This window comes from Anneissia japonica, unplaced genomic scaffold (genome assembly GCF_011630105.1).
Source record: "Anneissia japonica isolate Jap-2015-1 unplaced genomic scaffold, ASM1163010v1 scaffold407_len587689_cov185, whole genome shotgun sequence".
In the NCBI taxonomy this organism is placed as follows: Eukaryota; Metazoa; Echinodermata; class Crinoidea; order Comatulida; family Comatulidae; genus Anneissia; species Anneissia japonica.
In genome coordinates, this window is record NW_022686478.1 from 347060 (window position 1) to 367377 (window position 20318).

General features: G+C 35.4%; 1 protein-coding gene across 3 annotated transcripts in view; it reads left to right on the top strand.

The window, feature by feature from the left end:
- The window catches only part of LOC117117134 (neuronal-specific septin-3-like), a 57082-nt gene that overhangs the window by 12703 nt on the left and 24061 nt on the right, over positions 1-20318 (top strand). For 2 of the 3 annotated variants that reach the window (XM_033261343.1, XM_033261351.1), the window contains exon 2: positions 9459-9614. The gene's annotated coding sequence lies outside the window, so the exon portion shown is untranslated. Of the gene's footprint in view, positions 1-9458; positions 9615-16382; positions 16504-20318 lie in introns of those variants that run through there. The other variant, XM_033261359.1, reaches the window with a different exon arrangement.

Consider the following 20318-nt stretch of genomic DNA (forward strand, 5'->3'; position numbering starts at 1 on the left):
TATATATATGTATATATATATATGTATACATATATATATATATATATAATATACACATTCAAAAACTTACTGTATATGACGCAAATTTTCGGTCCGTCTGGGCCCTCTTCAGACATAGTCTGATCGTCATTTGAACCAATTGGTTCGTAACTCCGTTTCCGCATTATATGTTACATAACACTATACGGAGTAGTGGTTATTCATGAGTATGGTAAATAACTTATGACATCATACCACTGTTCCTTTATATTATAGGCTATGATAGAATTTGATCAAATGTATACGAAAAACATCAACATAAAAAGAAGATGCCCACAATAATAATACATAGCCACAAGTTATATAATTAAACTTGGGAGTGTACCCTACTGTGGGAGAGCTGCATGTTCCCCCATCTTCTTTCTTATTGAGGCCAGGACTATCGCCCGTATTCTTAAAACAAACTTTAGTCGAACTTCGAACTAGAACTTCATTTAGTGCTAGTAGCATCTTTATTCACAAACAATGTAGTCAAAGTTTTAACTACGACTAAATCAAGTCCTAGTTTTAGTTCAACTGAAGATGACTGGCAAACCACGACTATCAAACTAACCAATGAAAAGGGTTAACTTTTATAGCAGACGAAATTTTACAGATCTGGTAACGCGGATGAATATTAAGCTGCCGTCTGTGGTTCAAAAACGTATTTCCTCATAATTCATAATAGACCATCATTCCCTTAATTAATTTTCTATAATAATAACTATATTAGTTGTTAACATATTACAATAGACAATTTGAACAGACACTGAAAATTTGCTTTCTTTGGAGAACTATTATAGTTGAGCCCGAGCGAGGGCGGCGCCATCTTTGTTGTTATTGTGAAGCTACGTGATCGCAACACGAGGGGATTTCGTGCAAATCAGGAACTATCGCATGTGGCCAGCAAAACATGTTAATTTCTCCTTCTGGAAGCTAAACTTGATGTCTCTTTTGTTTAACACACCAAAGTTTAACAAACCTGCGTATACAATCGTTTTTATTCGTTTCACCTTATCGTGAGTTACAGAAAACATGTTTTTAGTGGTGTAAATATTTCAAGTTGGCGATTTAGCCTGACCCTAGGCTGACTAAAAAAATCGGCCCGCGGAGGTATCATTTTAGTCGAGGTTCGGGTCATTTAGTCGCAGTGCTAGTCGAAGTCCGTTTTAAGAATACGATATGACGTAATTTTTAAGTTTTAGATCGAACTACGACTAAAGTTCGTTTTAAGAATACCGGGGTATGTATTTTAATTCTTTCTGCCTCCGTCACTTGTGACATCATCAGGTTTCCTGCATGTTTATTAAGGGTTTTGACCGTTAACTCCTTCATTTTTCCTCCGTGCTCCTCTTTCATGTACTGATAAAACACAGACGTTTTCTCTTTGGAAATTGTAAAAGTTATAGTTGAAAATCATTAAAATTATTTTATAATAAATATTCAACATTTAAATTGCATTTTTAAACATTTTTCCATATTTTAAGACAGACTGTACATTTTAAACCGAAAGGTCCACTGATTAATCTCAGATAAGATAGTATAATACATACTCCAAGTATCGAAATGCACGTCATCGTGTCAGGATTCAATATTTCGACATTAATTATAATAATAATAATAATAATGTCGTTCTTGTATAGCGCTTCATGCCTTTACAAGGCCTCTAAGCACTTCACATTACTACCCCGGTCATTGGATCAAACACATAATTATGGAACACATTGAAACACCAAATTAAATTAGTAAATGAAATTATATTATCATTCAATAAATTGCAGCTAGTAATCAGCGCAGGTTGTGTTGGATCCTACCAGGTACCCACTTGTACTCCTGGGTGGAGAGAGGCAACAGTAGATAAAGTACCTTGCCCAAGGACACAAGCGATTTGCACAGCCAGAGTTTCGAACCCGCGACCTCAAGGTTGGGAGTCCAAGCCACAACCAGTGCGCCAACCGCTCCTACAATTATGTCATCATCATATTTGCAAGCTTATTATGCACAAGTACCAAAAGCTTTTGACCAATCAAAACATTACCCCTAGTGGGTGACATAGCTATGAATAAACTAAAGATCAAAGCATCCTTACCCTACTGGTCAAAGTTACCTAGTTATCAATGACACGCTGGCTCACACTTTGGCAACACTCTTTGGCAGTCAACTCGCCCCTAGAAAACCCGCCCTTGGAAACTTCCCCATAAAAAAAATGTACACTTCCTAGACCATGCAGTCTTCAAAATAAAAATTGTAACCTTTGGTAATCAACTAAATTTTCCACATACATAGAAATTTGAAACTTTATTAAAAAAAACCTAAACCATAATTCACCACTATAGACACTTTTTGACAAAAATAAAAAATTACGACTTTGTTACCCAATGAGAAGTGTTCTAATATAGACAATGGGTCGTGTATTTATTATATTTTTATTATTCATTATTTTCACTTGACTCGCATAAATAAGTTTGTTCGAAGAACATTTATATGCAGTTGTACTTCGCAGCACTTCACAATTTGCAATTTCTAGTATTAGAAAATATTAGACCTAATTTATTACTTACATTACAGGCTACATTATCATTTTCAAGTACACCTTGTAAACCTAAAACATATTGGAAGGCCTCACAATTTTGTATATGATCATTTATAACATTATCAGATCGTGAAGAATGTTTTTCAAGTCTAGTTATTAAGCATCTATCTGTCTTACCAATATAATCACTATTACAACCTAATTAACAACAGAGCTCCTATATTCCTTAGGGGTTTGATCTTTAGTATATATAAAATGAGAGACATTTTTGTACTGCCATAAAGTTATGAATTTTACCTCCTTAACGAAGTGTTTCTTTATTTGTTTAAGTATCTATGTAAAATGGATTCACCTGCCTTTCCTAGATAAGGCAATCTAACCCAGATCTTAATCAAGCTATCTAACCCAGATCTTAATCAAGCTATCTGTACATAAAACAAAAAGACAGTAACTCCGAAAAGAGACAGATATTTTGAGATTCAACGTTTCGATCTATGTGATTATCTGTACAACTTTGTAATGAAAATAAAATCTCAATTTAGTAGGGCAGGAGGTGTTCCATAATTTATTACTAATCAGATCTTATGTGTAAATGATGTGCTTGCCTCACATCACAATTCCATCTTAATTGAGCCGTCAATCAGCTTCTAATTGAATACATGGAAAGTAATCCACTCTACCAATTTTACTCTCATATTGTTCTTGTTCACCGGAAATGAGTAAAAGTGATGGTGTTTGCTGCTTGGCCTGGCAGCATTCCATAATTTTGGTTTTCATCAAATCTACTGTCTGCTTTAACCTTCACTTTGTACTTTAATACAGTACTGCTATGGTGAGTGACCGAGATACTGGCCCAATGCCAGTACCAAGATTTGTCCAATGGAAAATTAAGTGGTCTAACCAGAGGATCTGACTATTCCTAGAGGCTGAGCCCCCTCTTGCTTAAAAAAGACTAAAACAATTTTGGGTCATTTATTAGCTGTTCTGATATGCTTTAGATTGTATTTTTTACCCCCAAAAATATGTTTAAAACTTTTGGAGGGGTGGGCATTGGTATTTTACATTTGTACAAACATGTTATCGCTTCTTAATAATTATGGCTAAGGTCAATCATAAATATACTTGTCTGTCTTAAGCTACTGTATCTATCTTGAAAATAAAATTTAATATCTGAATTGACTACTTACCCAGTCAGCATGCTGCTGACTGGGTTCAGTTTCTTCTTTCTTTCTTTCTTTCTTTCTTTTTAAAAGGATACTAGTGGCTTACTACTGGACCGATTTTATTAGAACTTGGTCAGTAGGACCGGTGCCACCTCCCATTTATGTGTTGTCTTTGCACATATACATTGGCATAAGGCAGAGTCTATAGGGTGTTCAGGGATAAGGTGTCAAAGGTCATTAAGGGTAATTTTTATCTTTTCAAAAACACTACTAGTGCCAAACGGTTGTGCTGATTTCACAACTTGGTGTCAAAGTCACATAAGGGGCATAGGGGTCAAAAAACCAAAAATCGTATAAAAGACTACTTCTCACAAATAATGTAGCACAGTCTTGTCCTTCACACATATATATTGGCATAAGGCATTCAGGGATAAGTGGTCAAAGGTCATTAAGGGGTAATTTTTAACTTTTTTCTGGAAACATTTCAAAACTCTATTACTGTAGTGCCAAACGGTTGTGCTGATTTCAACCAAACCTGGTCAGTATAACCAGTGACATGTCTCATACATGGGGTGTTCACTGCTTGGGGTCAAAGGTCACATAGGGGTCATTAGGGTAAAACAATTTTTTTAAATGAATAAAAGACTACTTCTGTCACAAATAACATACACAGTCTTGTCCTGGGCACATGTGTTAGCTTAAGGTAGGGTCTCTATGGTTCAAAGGTCATTAAAGGGTTATTCTTTTGTTCTATCTGGTAACATTTCAAAATGCTACTAATGGCAAACAATTGGACCAAACTCAATCAAATTTGGTCATTAAGAACCAGCAAAACCTCCTACACCCCAGTCTGGGATTAGAGGTCACATACTGTAGGGGTCATCAGGGTTAAATTTTCAAAATAGCCCAATTAAGCTCAAATTTAACAGGAATGATCCTTAGGACCTTCTAAACACGAAAAAAATACTCTTAACCTCATAGGTCAAAGTTCATAGGTCAAAGGTTCAAAATGTTACTAATGGCAAACGATTGAAAGGAATTTATCAAATTTGATCATTAAGAACCAGTGACACGTCTTACACCCCAGTCTGGGATCAGGGGTTACATAGGGATCATCGGGGTCAAATTTTTAAATTTTTTTTGTGAACATATTGGTAACCACGATTTACTAGTAACAAGCCCCTCATCTAGATTTAATTATGCTTTAAAAAAGTTATAAAGGTGTATGTAAAGTTAAATGATTTATTTACCAAGTGGGCTAAACCAGGAGATAAAAGTAAAGATGATTTGGCAGAAATAGTCATTTTAAAACAATTAGTTTTAAATTTAGACCTAAATTTAGTCCGACTTTTGAGTCGGCTCAGGACTTGCAATGCGGAACCTGGGCCAACCCAACTTCATATCTGAACATAAGCCGGACCTGAGCCGGCCCAAGTTCGCACTGATTGCGGTCGATTTTGACATCTTATCTACCACAACATTCAACAACTGACTTGCGCGAAAAAAGCCCATTGAGAAATAAAATGTTAAGGAAAGTGTAGAGTAAATTGTATTCAGTTGAACTATAGTTTTTGAATAAAAGTTGTTATACATAAGGTTTCCATACCTATCATTACTACTCACAGCCTCTCCGTGCGAAGCATAAACATGCAAAACACGCACCACATTGTGAACATAATAATAGAACGGGAAATACCACGTGATACAAAGCTTTGCATGGGCAGTTTGACTGATGACGTATGCTGTGACTTTCTTTTCTACAGTTGAATTCCAGTAAGAATAATTATTACAAGCTCCAAAAAACCCATTTTTTGTATAGCACACATTAATTTCAAAAGTTTATATTCTAAAATCACAACACTGTATAGTCGTATGATTCTTTCTGTGAATGTCACATGCGTTTTGTGTCGACGTTCGTGAAGGTAACGTTTGTTGTTGTTATGAGTGAAGCGGGTTGTAAAAAGCAAGTGTAAAATACTGTAATTATTATTGCCAAATAGATGCTCGATGCCACTATATTCACAATCTGTGTGTATAGACGCCAAGCAGTGACAGCAACCTTCAGTCTTTACATAGGCCTAGAGTACAGGTATGGACTTTTGAAATCACAAGTCTGATTTGCACAGAATAAAGTCGTGCTGCGCTAAATATCATAAAGAAAGAATTTCTCTATGATCCGATCAGAAACTTACACACCCCCATTACCTAAAGTATAATAGGCAAACACCCCCATATCACTGAGTCAGTAATTAGATTCAATTTAGTAGTTAGGAGTACACAGAAGAAAGTACAGAGCCGAGCTGACTCCACTCAAAAAGGGTTCTCTAACATCTGAAACCTGGAGTTTAGCTGATTGTAACCCACGTACAGTTTGTGTGAATAAAAGTTTGCAGTGTACTAAAAGGAACTGTGCCTACTACGCATTAAAAGTCACCACCAGCAACTAACCGATATTTGGACAATAATTGAATGGTTCATGTTTCGCGCGAATTCCATGTGTTTGTTAGGTTGGAATTTACCGTTCCACCATCATGTAATGCGATTGCCTCTAACTTCCTGTCCTGCAATTCATCGACCCGGCCCGAAGGAGAAGTGTGAACGCTTGTAAGTCAGCCCTGGGCCGACTTAAATAATAACTGTGATCAGAAAATTTGTTGTAAGGCGGCCCTGGGCCAACCCTAGGCCGGCCTAATAAGTGTGATTGGGCTCATAATCAGGCAAAAACTGATAAGGGTACTACTGAAGTAGAAATTAAGAGTAGTATTAAACCATTTGATCCAGAGGTGACGGAACTAGGGGGTGCTGTGTTATGGAGCTTATGACGTATGCATGCTAACTAATGTGAATGTGACGTCACCAAAAAATGAATATTTTCTATTATAACCAAAATATTAATAACTACAAAGTTTCTGGGCATAAATTCACTTAATATGACTGAAGGGTTGCTCAATCTCCTTGCCATACAAATTACAGCTCCCACTGACGTCTCAGTCGAGAAATACAGGTAGCTGATGTTTTTCTCGCAAATCCGACTAAAAAACCATATCCAAATTTCACTTTCCACTTTTGATCCTGAGTTGTGCTTCGCACTCACCGCTGAGGGTGGCGTTCCGGGAACCCTGCGTCAAGAAAGACATATAATGTGCAACATACGTCTGTAGAGCCTAGTGGAAGGTTGTGATAGTGAAATTACCTACAGTACCTGACGTGTTTCCCTACCATACCAAAATTACACCTATACATGTTTCTCCTGACGCAAATCCAGTTATTGTCTATTATTCCATCACAACAATAACAAATACTATCAACACCCGCTGCTTACTTGGACTTGAATTCAACCCTGGCCATCAGGCGCAAGCTCGGTGGTCTACAGGTATGATTCCAGGCTATTGATCTGGAGATCGTGGGTTCGAGTCCCACCCGAAAACAACTTGCTATTTTTTTTCGCAGTTGTTTTCAAATGCACTGAATATTCGGTACATTTCCACGTCAGGTAGGGCAAAATTACACCTATAGATGTTTACTCCTGCTTGAGTATTTTTGTACTGTAAGCTGAGGATGTTGGTGCTTCTTCCTGGTCGGTTTGATGGAACAATACAACTCGGAAAAGAGATGTTAAGCAACCTAAACTTTATCTTAACATGGAGCATTGATGGGGAAGTCTTTGTGTAGCAAGAGAATCCCACTGAAGGTCCTGTAACATCCCAGTTGCATTAGCTGTTCTATTGAAGTTGTGGAAAAAACGCTGTACAGCTTCTATGGAGTTCACTTGCCCACTGGCCTGCGGGTTCCATGCTGTATATGAATTTCTAGCTTTGAGCACACAAGGGCTTGCAGACCTTGTCATTTAAGGTGTGGGATCGCGCTCGCGCACACCATCGTGCACCTAGACTGCTATCGAGGTGTATGACAAATAGCTCACCTTACATTTCAAAATGACTTGCCTCCACAGCCCTTGAAATGCAGACGCAATTTTTTTTTACCACGGCAATTATTTACCAACATAAAAGATGCTAGGCCTAGGCTGAACGACATCTTTATACCGATATCGTTGGTCATTATAGTTTTTTGTGTACAATGTACGAACTTCTACAAACTGAACAAACAGTTAATAAACAATGATTTCCAGACGAAATAACGTAATAATCGCATTGCTGTCTAGGAAATAACAATTAATGTAGGCCTAGCACAACACCTTGTGAATGAACCGTTCGTCCAATAGCGTACTGCTGCCAGAGATTATCTATTGATTTTAAAAACGACACTCCAGTAAACGCTAAAGTTACATGGTTAGATCAAGTGAAAATTACGCCTTCCATTGTTTAATAAAGTGCATTATCACTCCTTAAAAATCGACTGGAATGAACCTGAAATGAAGACGGAACTCAAAGCTGACTCTTTTTTAGTAGACGTTTATTCGGAGATGGATGTCATCATTAGAATGCATAGCTTCACTTATTCTTCAAACAAGACACTTTTGAGAAACATGTTGCAGAGGATATTTGTAGAGAATCAAATTTAAATTTGTTAGATTTATTTAGATTTAATTTATAAATATAGGCAAAATAAAGTTCGTTGTATCAGCAAGCTGTAGTATTGGGATAATGCACTTTATTTATTTCTCTACATGTAAATATTGGAACTTAAATTTGATGTCTTGTTGACTCCCGTTTTCTGTATAGCGATTGAACGTTTATCTGCAGTATTTCTCCGAAATAAAAGATGAATGAATGAATGAATTAGCAAAAACGTAGATTTGAGCTGACCTCATCCACTGTGTCATTGATATAGAACATGCATAAAGACCCAATTGTGTTGGTTAACTTTTTCAAATGATCCTATTTACCAATAGAATGAACAGCGGTGGCTCCTCTCCGAGATGTCTGACGGTGGTCCTATCCAGAGCCTTGGTCCGAGGGCCAGAATGAAAAATCCCTGCTAGGGTTCACAGTGAGAGTTTTTATGACTTATAATGGTCCGAAATTGTGCTTTTAGATCACTATGTTAGGGATTGGCAATCAAAATAATGATATTTGGTTAGGCAAATTATATATTGTTTATTTTTATTTTTGATCTGACGACCTCGTCGTGATATCGGACGACAGGGAGATCCAGGCCTGTCTGACAGGAGGCCAAATGCTAATATGATTTCAATAGGTTTTTATAACACAACATTTATTCTCAGAGTGATCATAATCTACAAATATAGTCTGAAAATTATCTTGAACATAGGAAAGAGAGAGAGCAGCTTAGCTCAGTCGGCTAATCTGGTGGTAGCCACTGTGTGTGCAATGAACCGTGGAGATCTCTAGGTCCCCGGTTCAATTCCCATCGTTGCCTCTCCTTGTATTAGAGCTGGAGGGCTGAAATACAAGTTATAATAGCGCACCGTTTTTCAGATGAGACGCCATTGGTCCTGTGTGCATTGATGGCCCACGTGCACGTTAACGAACTCAGTACACTCTTCGGAAAAGAGTAGGGGATTGTCTCCCGTGTACTGCCCAATCACCACTAGAAGGACCCCACTGGAAATAAGTCTTCTTCTAGATGTTCACACCGAATAAATCCAATCCAATCCAAAAAACAATTAAGTTAGATGTGTATGTTAGTTAAGGTTTCTGTATGAATCATGTTGGTAATGCCAAACCACGGCAATTTACCAAGGGAGGTGAAATCATAACGATTATGCTGGTATTAATATACATTTACTAGACCTGACTAATCATATTGTATTTTCTTTGCAGTTCTAAAGGCATCGTTTCTGGAAGCTGACCAGGAGAAAAAGGGTGTCATTGATGTGAAGCTTGTACCACAACTAATTCGCAAACTACTCGGTATCCAGCCGGTTTTATTCAACAATAATAACATTGCGCTTCACATATACCGGAACGACAAGAACGGTAAGCTCAGATTCTTGGAATTTTGTTTCCAAGAATTGTTTTGTTATTGTTTTATTGTTGTTGTGGTTGTTGTTGTTGTTATTTTTTTCTAATTATTATTATTAATATTATTAGTAGTAGTAGTATTAATATTATTATTATTATTATTGGCAGATGGAATATGTATTTCTGGTCATGTAATTAGACCCTTTGAAAGTCTGTAAATCAAAAAAATATAGAATTGTTTCAATCTCTGCCTTATATAGTTTTATTTCTTTATTATGTTGTGTCCTTGAGGACTGCTCAGGAATAAAAGAAAAATCCTGAACAAGAACAATGTACTTGATATTAGAAACAAAGAAGAGGATCGTCTTTTTGTGAAGGAAACACCAGCTCCTCTTTCATTCTTTTTCTTGTTTGTGTATGATAAACATCGGTAATTTTTCATTAGACTATGTAAAGAGGAGCTCTTGCAAAAGACAGAAAGTTCATTAGTAAAAAAGTCAGACATGAACTCTTAACCTTTGCCAGGTTCATGTTTGAACTTTACTAGGTCTCTTGTGAAATGTTTTTTTTTACACTTGCTTTTCAGGAGATTCCTGGACATAATTTCTGGTATTGTGGATAACTAATTGATTCCATATTACTTCCTATAGATAAACTCCTAGTCTCCTCCGTTCCTTTCTGTCGTGGTTTGTAATCCCCTATACGATTCACATCAGGATCCATGTGTTGGAGATACTTTAAAAAAGATCAACCGATCAAATCAAAGTAGAGACATTCTAGTTTTCTTGACTTGTGTTCTTTTTTTAAGTTCAGAGACAGGTTCTGAAAGGTCATGATGATGATAATATAGCTGGAAGTTTGATATCTGGTCTTTTGCTATTACTCCAGGCAATTGTATTAATAAAATTAAATTCAACATTTACTTTATTTTATATTATTTAAATATTTATTGTATTCATTCAAATGTTACATAACAAGTAAACAAATCAAAACTTTTAAAGAAAAATCTTGATTTAATATCCCAATTCATACTATTATGACACTTTCAGAAGGTAATGAATTTTTAAGAGCTAAATCATACAAAATACAAACCCAACTGTCAATGTGTTATAGCTTTATTATATTGGATTTCATTGATTATGTCCCATTAAATATGTCCTTGGAGAAATTAAGCTATAATTCCCCCTAAACCACACAAGGCACAGTGTTCCATTTCGTGACATTATTGGAAAATATTCTCATGTCAGGTTTTGTATTGGCCTAAGGGAGATTTAAGGAGTTTTGATTGTAAACAGACTGGTGGTTGTAGTTGGTGGTAAGCCCCTCCAAGGCCAATGATTGCACCTGTGACCTCAAAATGGGATGTGGTTGATGGGGGTAGAAACAACACTCTTGGGTCATCAAGTTTCATTCATTAAACTGTTTCAGAAATTAAACTGTACCTCACTGAAGTATATAACAGTTTTTCGGATATAAGCCCATGCCCAATTTTATGTACGTGCCTTTTCTCAGGTAGAAGCCCAGGTTTATGATTTGAGTGCTGAAAAATTGCCTCCTGATTGAAAAGGGGTTTTCCCCCGGGTAAAAGCCCACCGACAAGATCGGCCTAATTGTGTTCGGTTGTGGTGGGGGAGGTGAGCTTTTATCAGAGGATGTACGGTAATAAAAATTAAAACTTTTGCACTCGTCTATACCCTTGCCATTTTACAGTATGCAGTGTGCTGGACAATTGTTTTTTTATTGTTTTTTATTGTTTATGCTTAATTAATCTTAATTATTATTCAAATACCTGATGCTTTCTTAAACTTTAATGCGCGATTATTTTTTGGCTCTGTTCATTGGCTTCCATAGTAATCATGTTTAAATTATATTAAATTTTTGCATTCTAATATTTGAATTTGTAGTCTGTAGTCATTTAAGGTTTTTATTATTTCTAATGTACACCCAACTGACAGGCTGTTTAGGATTGAAATTGAGGTTGTGCAGTGCCCTCTACCGTAAATCATCATGAAACTGAAACCACACATTTTCTTAAGTGTTATCACTTCCATGTATGGTGAACCATGCAGAAAATCCTCAGTATTTTGACATCCAAGGATTGTCATAATAAAGGGATATCGCTCATCACTCACGTAGTTGCTTAAACGCATGTATCCATGAACTTTCATGTGTGTGATTGCCATGGTGAGCCATAGGTGCATATAAAATGTTCAGTATTTTGACATCCGATGGCCTGTCATGTCACTCGTCACTCATGTTGTTTAAATGCAAGTGGAACCACCCATGTTCTCAAGTGTCCTAACATGTTCAAAGTCTTGATACCAATTGCTATCACATGTGTCGAGAATCATAACTGTCATACAAGTATAATGTGATTTCATGACAGGCTTGGCAACTGAGACAGAAAGTGCTAGTATAACATTATTAAAGGAAGCTAAAGGTTGAAGCTATCAATAGGTATCCGCAACTTTACATCCTCTCGCATATAAAACAGCTTGGCTAATTTGAGCCTGTATATTCAGTTCAGTATGTTCAGTATGGTTGATAATTATCAATAATGATGCTTGCCTTATAATCATAAGTCCTGGGTTCATTTCCTGTGACACCAGAACTTTTTCTCATGACTAAAAACAACTCCACTCATAAGCCTCATTTTAAAGGGATTTATTTTATAAAACATAGTTCCATGTTTTAATTGGTGAGCTACTTGCTCTCAGATATGATAAAGATATAAGAACAATTTAAAATGTTTATGTTAATGTCCCGTAGTCATTTAAAATAAAAATCTGATTCTAATGTGATAATAATATCAAAAACTAATAAGTTGTTATTATCCCACATTTTTTTTTGTTATTTTTACCATCCATTAAGTATGGACTGCTGAGAGCTGTATTATTTATTAAGCTTTCAAGATCATTGTCAAACAAGGGGTTAGAGCTACAGGTAGAAATGCTGTAACCCTGTCAGGCAGTCAGTCACTCATTGAATATAAATATTCCTATAGCTTATGAGCTTTAAAGTATACAGCATAAGTTGCACATTATTTTCACATCATTGCCTTCTAGAATCTACAGGGGCTTGATCTAGTTAGAAGATCTTGTTGACAATAAAGATTTACTATTTTACAATAAATTTTTGATCTGGTGGACAGAATGAGGTGTAAGGAGCTGATCATGGTGCACTTATGTTGTATGTTTACTAGGTTAGATATCCACTGTCAACTACTTCAGTACTTGTTTTTTGAGTGGTTTATTGGCTTTAACCGTTAGCTCTGGATCAACAACACTTAAGTGAGGTCACTTAAGGATATTAATGTAGGTTGTTTTCTTTCCTTCTTTTCCTTCTCTCTTTTCTTTTTTCCTTTTCTCTTCCTTCAGGGCTCGAAATTCGCACTAGCAAACTGCTAGGTAAATATTCACAAACGAGCAAATAAAAAAAAAAATGATTGCTAGTTGAAATATCTATACAAAATATCTTGTGATTAGCCAAGTAAGTACAACAAATTAAGTAAAATAAAATATGAAAGAAAAGTTACAAAAACTATAACAAATTTTAAACGGAAAACTTATCACGGGTACAAAATAAAAATTGAATATTCATACTGAAGTTATTTAAAAAATAAATTAAATATATAATGTACAGTATTATTCAATTTTCATTTTGTATCTGATTTTTTTTTTATATTAAAAATGTTCTGCAGTGAATAAATGTACAAGGTATAGAAATCGATTGCTTATACTCATTTGGCTATTTTCCAAAAATAATATGTTTACTAGTTGAGCAACTCATTTTGCTAGTTACATTTTTCACAATCAGCAAATTTTAGCAATAGGCTACTAGTGCCTAAAAAAGTAAATTTCTAGGCCTGTCCTTTTGTAATACTTATTTCCTTATTTCTTTCCTATCTCCATTTCTTTCTTTCTAATATTAATTCTACATGTGCTAAGATGTACAGTATACATCATCTAGTATTAAGTTTATAAAAACACAACTTGTAAGAAACTGATAATCACCTACTTAAAGCCTTTATTCAACTAGGCGAATTTATTCACGCGAAAGCATCCGTTTTCTTCCTGAGCTCTGATTGGTTGTGCATTTTTTGCTTCACAAAAAGTAGAAACAGGACCTTCGAACTACTGCTGAAGCGAAAAACTCCAATAGAAATGTGAAGGCGTATGAACCAAAGTTTTTGATTCGCGCTAGTGGAAAACAGACTTAACTAATAATCGTGGTGCATGGCCAGTAGACGGTCAATTGCCTGCCATTAAATTAATGCGTCACTTTCTGTTGCAGACTTAGACACTGTACTGGCTCCTGTGGTCCATTATTTTGGGTCATACATTACAATAATGATATTTTTGTTCAATGTAAAACAGGCTGTATTACAAACAGGGCTTTAGCCAGAAAAACGAAATAGGCCATCCAAAATAGAAGCCAGTGGGCATGGCCTGAGCTGATGGACGAGCCACGCCCACTCAAGGCCAGCCCCCCCCCTCCCTCCCAAACATAAGGGGAAAAAATAGAAAATTATGATCTTAGAGGGCATTTGAATTAGGTATCCAAATCCCAAGTATGGTATTTGCAGAGCCACGTGCATGTGTTGTGGGCAACTCAGAACCGTCTATTTTCCAGCGAGGTATAAATGTTTTTAACACGACGTGTGTTGTAAGTGAACTTTTTACCAGGTAGGCAATGGTTTAGCCTTTACATTTTTGGGAATGAAAAATAAAAATGAAAACAACATACATTCAATCAACGAAGGTTGTGTTTATCAAACGTAAATATGATTTAGCTGTGGTTTAATGTAACATTCGATAGATTTGAAGAACTAGTTAGAGCTGTTAAAGCTAAGCCGTCACGGTAAAAGTGGCCGTCCTAAATAATTGGTGGCCGTCCAAAAGACGTCGGGACAACTTGCTGGCTAAGCCTATAATTACAAATGACAGAGTTATGGGAATGTAAGCTCATGGTATTAATCTGTGTATGTAAAAAAATGTCATCCCTCCTTCCAACCAAATAATATATATTTTTTTTTTTTTTTTTTTTTTTAGGAATGCATATAGACAATGTTGACCTCCTTCACCTAACAAGTTTTGTATTCTAAAAAAAATTATGAAAACTGTAGTACCTTCAAATCGTGTAGTTTATAACTATACTCTGTAATTTTGAAATTTACTTCCTTTCTACATATTGAAAAAATTACATTGTCAGTGAGAGTAAGTAGAATATAGAGGTGAAAAAACAAATAAACTCATCATAAACACAACAATTACAAACATAAGTAAGAGCATTCAATGGAAAACTAAACAAACAACAAAACACAACTAACTGAATTTGACATTACGCTACAATACATTAGGGTTTCAGTTACTAAAAAAAAAAAATTCTGCATAAAAACACACAACACTCTATTCCTGAATACCTTGTGTAAGGTAGCACATGGGCAGCTTCTACAAATTATGATGGTACTGTATAAATAGTGGACTGAGTTTGTCCACACACTTTGTAACTGCAAGCTAATGCAATAACCTAATGTACCTAAGATGACAGTATATTGTGTGGGATGTCCTACAAGAGACTATGCTGTTGTTGTAATTGTTGCTGCGAAGCAGCCAATTCATATTCTTGACAGCAATTTGACCTCTGAAAGGTCATTGTTTGTCAAAAAATAAGGGCCTAAGACGACTGAAAAGCGGAGTTTCCTTCTTTCATTCTGCCGGGTAAAATCAATTACTTGTAGACTAACCAACACGTACCAACGTCCGCATGTCGCGCTAGCCTAGGCCTAGACTAGCTAGAATGGTATATTCCAAGCCTTGAAGGGACGAAGGTCCCAATGAAAAACAACATCGCTCCTTGATAGCTAACATTGTCTATTTAACACCACAATAATTCATTATTAGAACTATAGTTTTTTGAATTGTACTCCACAAATCTCAGCCGATACCTCGCACAACTCGTGTAACGTCTCGTATCTATTGTTGTGACGTCATGGCTCGCCGGCTCACACTTGCGATGTCTCGCACTTGTGATCGAATAACATGCTGGCTCGCACTTTGGCAACACTCTTTGGCAGTCAACTTGCCCCTAGAAAACCCGCCCTTGGAAACTTGCCCCATAAAAAAATGTACACTTCCTAGACAATGCAGTCTTCAAAATAAAAATTGTAACCTTTGGTAATCAACTACATTTTCAACATACATAATTCACCACTATAGACACTTTTTGACAAAAATGAAAAATTACGACTTTGCTACCCAATGAGAAGTGTTCTAATATAGACAATGGGTCGTGTCTCATATTATTTGTTATATTTTATTATTCATTATTTTCACTTGACTCGCATAAATAATTTAGTTCGAAGAACATTTATATGCAGTTGTACTTTGCAGCACTTCACTTGCAATTTGCAATTTCTAGTTTGATAGTGGTTTAGTTGTTCTGTTAAATACTCCTTGGGAATGTTTATTTAGTAATAGAGTATAATGGTCTTTTAATTTATTAACCTTAGTATAGAAACTATTGCTTATCTGTGTTATATGGTATTTTATTCAGAAAGCTTTTTCCTTTTTTTTTAAATGTTAATTTACAAAAAAAAAACTTCCCTTGTTTTCTTTTGTTTTATTTTTTTATGGTTAGTGGTAAGAACCTAGCCATTCTTTTTTTTCTCTCTTGCTCGCTTCCCAATATCTATGCAAGTCATCATGTTCCTGATTGGTTGAATTAGCCTGGCGCTGAATCACAGGGTTGCTAAGTCATGCGTGCAGCCTTTTTTTGAATAGAATTTTGTTATCAAGGCTTGGCTGACCAACCTGCTTATGTATTAGTTAGAGTGTACTGTAGTTTATTTTTCACAATATAGTTCAACCAATTTCTTAGAATAATCTTATTTTTTCATCAGTTGGTAAGTTGAAAAATATAAATTTGTTTTTTTTCTCATGGTCAGTTCAACAATATGTGTATGACATTTTATGTTTGACTGTGTCTAGAGAGTATTCTGTTTGTTGGACCGTAAGACACTGTAGTTTCCCATCTGTTTATGTTTAGCAACTTGGTGTAGTAGATCATCATATTAATGCAATATCCTTTTGTCTTTGTTCCTCGAAAATACAATGATTCTCTCTACATTGAATATCAAACATGCATTTGTTATTGGCACAGGGTTTTTACAATGAGGTCATGGGTTCAAATCCTATCATCGTCATTTGCGTTTGACCTTTGGGCTTTAACATACTCTCACTGCACCCAGGAGTACACAATAGGATAAACATTTTCTTGTTAATATTTTTTTGTCTATAGGTGAATATATACATGACTAGGTATACTTCTACAACTATGAGATCCTTGAAAACAGACTGCTGGCTAATCCTTTGCATGTGTGTGTACATACTATATTATTATAATGTACAGAATATGTAATTTATTTGACTTTACTCTTGCAAAGAAGACAGAGTGCATGATCATAGGATGCACGCTGGATAATACGTACTACCACTGTCAAAAGCAAAAAAACTAAAATCGTCTTTTTGTAAGGGTGTGTTTGGGCGAGAACGGGAAAAATTTACATCTATGGTTCTTACCGGTATTGTATCTGGGGGTGGTCTACCAGTTTGTATAGAACTCAGTTTAAAAAAAGCCCGGGACATAAAACCTTAGGTATTTGTATGCAAATTGAGTTTCTATCAAGTTGCCCTGGACCGTTGCGTCACACCACGCTTTAATTAAGAAATGGACTTTGGCATTGGTCCACTGCATAATGTTGTCTCAAAAATCATGTAATGAAATTACCGTAGAATCTACAACAATAGTAAAGCATAATTGTAAACTTCCAATAAATCGCAGATGTGCATTTTGGGCATATAAACCATGAATAAACTTTCATTCATTTGACAATTTTAGTTTAAAAACAGAAAATTATTACCAACTGTTAAACAAATAAACAGTGGTGTCACGATCATGCATGTGGCAGACATGTAATAAGTTAACAACCTGGATTCTAGGCTAGTCCTCAGTTGAAATAATTTATTTTTATTGAGCTTTTCAGTTTTGTTTTTGGAAATAAACTGTAAAAGGAGCAGGGACCATGAAAATTTAAACAGGCTTTACTTCTGGCGTGTGTTGAAACAATCATTTAGTGGATTAAATGATAAAAAAATGCTCCCTGCTGATAATGCATGCAGGCGGTCTGCGTTTAACGCCCGTTCTTTGTAGAACAGGAAACGGCTGTTTCCGGATTTTTTCCACAAAAAACTCACCCGAACGCACCCTAAGTTTGCATCGAAATCATTAACGCACCATAAGTTTGCATTGAAATCATTATGATACTCCAAAATAAGTTTGCATGTCTGAAACCCGTCTTTGAAGAACCATCCTATCAAAAGTCTAATCTCTGATTATCGCTATAGTAATGGCACAAATGAGAGCCTTCTTTGCTGGGTACCGGTTTAGAGCTAAAGATAAGTGATTTCAAACATACTACTTTGGAGCCTCACATGTGCACATTAGCGGGAGCAGACCTCTGATTATTCTGTCAGAGATATCAACCTGGAACTGAGAGAACTTAAGAAAGAACAGAGATTCATGTCTTGAATCGTGGCTGCCACTAAAGGATTATGAGGATACTTTAAATATTAGGCTATTAATAGCCAAGTAGTATACTGCAAAAACCTGTATTTATTTGAGGACATATGGTTGTCAGAGTGTTTCAATCATGTAATTACATCACAATATTGGAAGAAATTCAAGTCAGTTCAAGTCATATTCATCAAAATCATGAAGTGCAAGAATTGTTATTGTTTAATATGTGCCTATTATTTGTTGATGGTACTTGCTGTAATGTAAGTAACCACTGTAGTGTTAACTACCGTATTCTAGTGCATAAGTTGTAAGAAATTAAAGCCACCATTTTTAATGAGTCAGATTCAAGTCCATTTTAAAGCCATTGATTTATAATGCACTCAGTTGAAAGTCATGTATAATAACGATTGTGATGCAGTCTTTGTCTCTAATTTAATTAGTATTTCCATGGTGAAGTATGTACAACTAACGATGACACATTTTTTTGCAAGTTTGTGGAACCGAGTCGTGCTTCATTTGATGTTATACTGTTTGTTAATTGAGAGCTGTCATTGTTGTAAATTTATACTTAGTATGTCTTTAAATTTGTTCGCAAGGATTTATCGAGTTCTGTTCAGTGTTTTGAAATTTTAAGCAGATGTGGGAACACTTGCGTGCTTGACATGTGTGCATGTAGCAAGTGAGTCATTGATAGGGTGAAATTTTTACGCGTGACGACAAAGGTGACTTAATGAAGTGGTGATTGAAAATATGTTGAAATAATTGTTCTTTTATTTACCATCTGCTTTAAGCTCTTTGATATCACCATGGTAGAACATGTCTGCAAGAAGCTAGCATACATTGTTATGCCATTATTAAAAGCCATAGAACGTACCAGTGGTTTTTTTTTTTTGGTTTTTTTTTTGCTTTTTTTTTTGCTTTATACTGTCATATAAATTTGTAACACAGAATTACTGATAGTACGTGCTAAGTGAAATTTGTTCTTATTGTTTGTTCCTTATATAAAAATTGTATTATGTAAGAAAATTATTCAAGAATAAATAAAAACCCATGGCCCTTAAAAAGTATTATCTAAATGGACATTCATTTGAAGTGTCATGCATATTTAAATAAACTTGGAGATGTACACAAGTATAAATAAAACCATTAAATTAAAAATATGATATATTTTCATGACACATACTTTGTAACCATTATAATGATATTAAAATGGAATAATTAATTTAATTTACAAGACATAGGTGTGTTAAGTTTATGCAGTGTCCATGTATTGTAAAACTTGCACTAATTAAATTGCTGGACTAGCTGATCATATTGAAATCATGGTGATTTATTGAAGCGGATTAATTGATACATCAATAATTAAGCAATATATCTAGTAGCAGTTTGTTTTTACAGCCGGATAATAGCCTTCTATGTTTATAACTGGTACTCATGTATCAATACCTTGGTATTTCCTAAGGTGGATTCGGACAATCTCCCACCCCCAAATCTTTCCCCCTCCCCCGAAAATAAATCTCAAAATAATATGAGAGTGCCTTTTCCAGCCATAGACATAAAATTTAATTCATCACCCCCCAACCGCATGCCCGTACACAAGATTTTTTTTGGGTGGGTGCGAATTTGTAGAGAGTGGACAAAATGGCTCAAGGGGGAGGGGGGACCCTGCTGGGATCGAGGTGGTGGAGCTCAGGCCTTTTTGAAAATTTGATGATCTTTAAAAAAATAAGTATGCGAAACAAGGAATAAAAAAAGTGTCGCCTAATATTAAATGATTTAAACCTTAAAATTACTTGGTAATGCCCATGATATAATAGAAAGACATACAAATTGCATAGATAGACAACAGCTGGGCAAAATAACTGAAATGACATAAGTAAATCTGATTCAATAAAAAAGAATAATTCTTGGTATACAATAATTAGGCCAAATAAAAAATATACTTGTTTAGCGTCATTCACACACACCTAAATTATTGAATTTTTTTTTATTTAAAAAAGATCAATAATTTCCAAGAAATGCTAATCAAAATCAATATATTTTAATTGAATTAAAACAATGATTTCACCAACCAGGTATAATATTTATTGTAGGCCTATTGAAAATGATTAATCTTAATCATTGTTGTTTCATTGAATATCT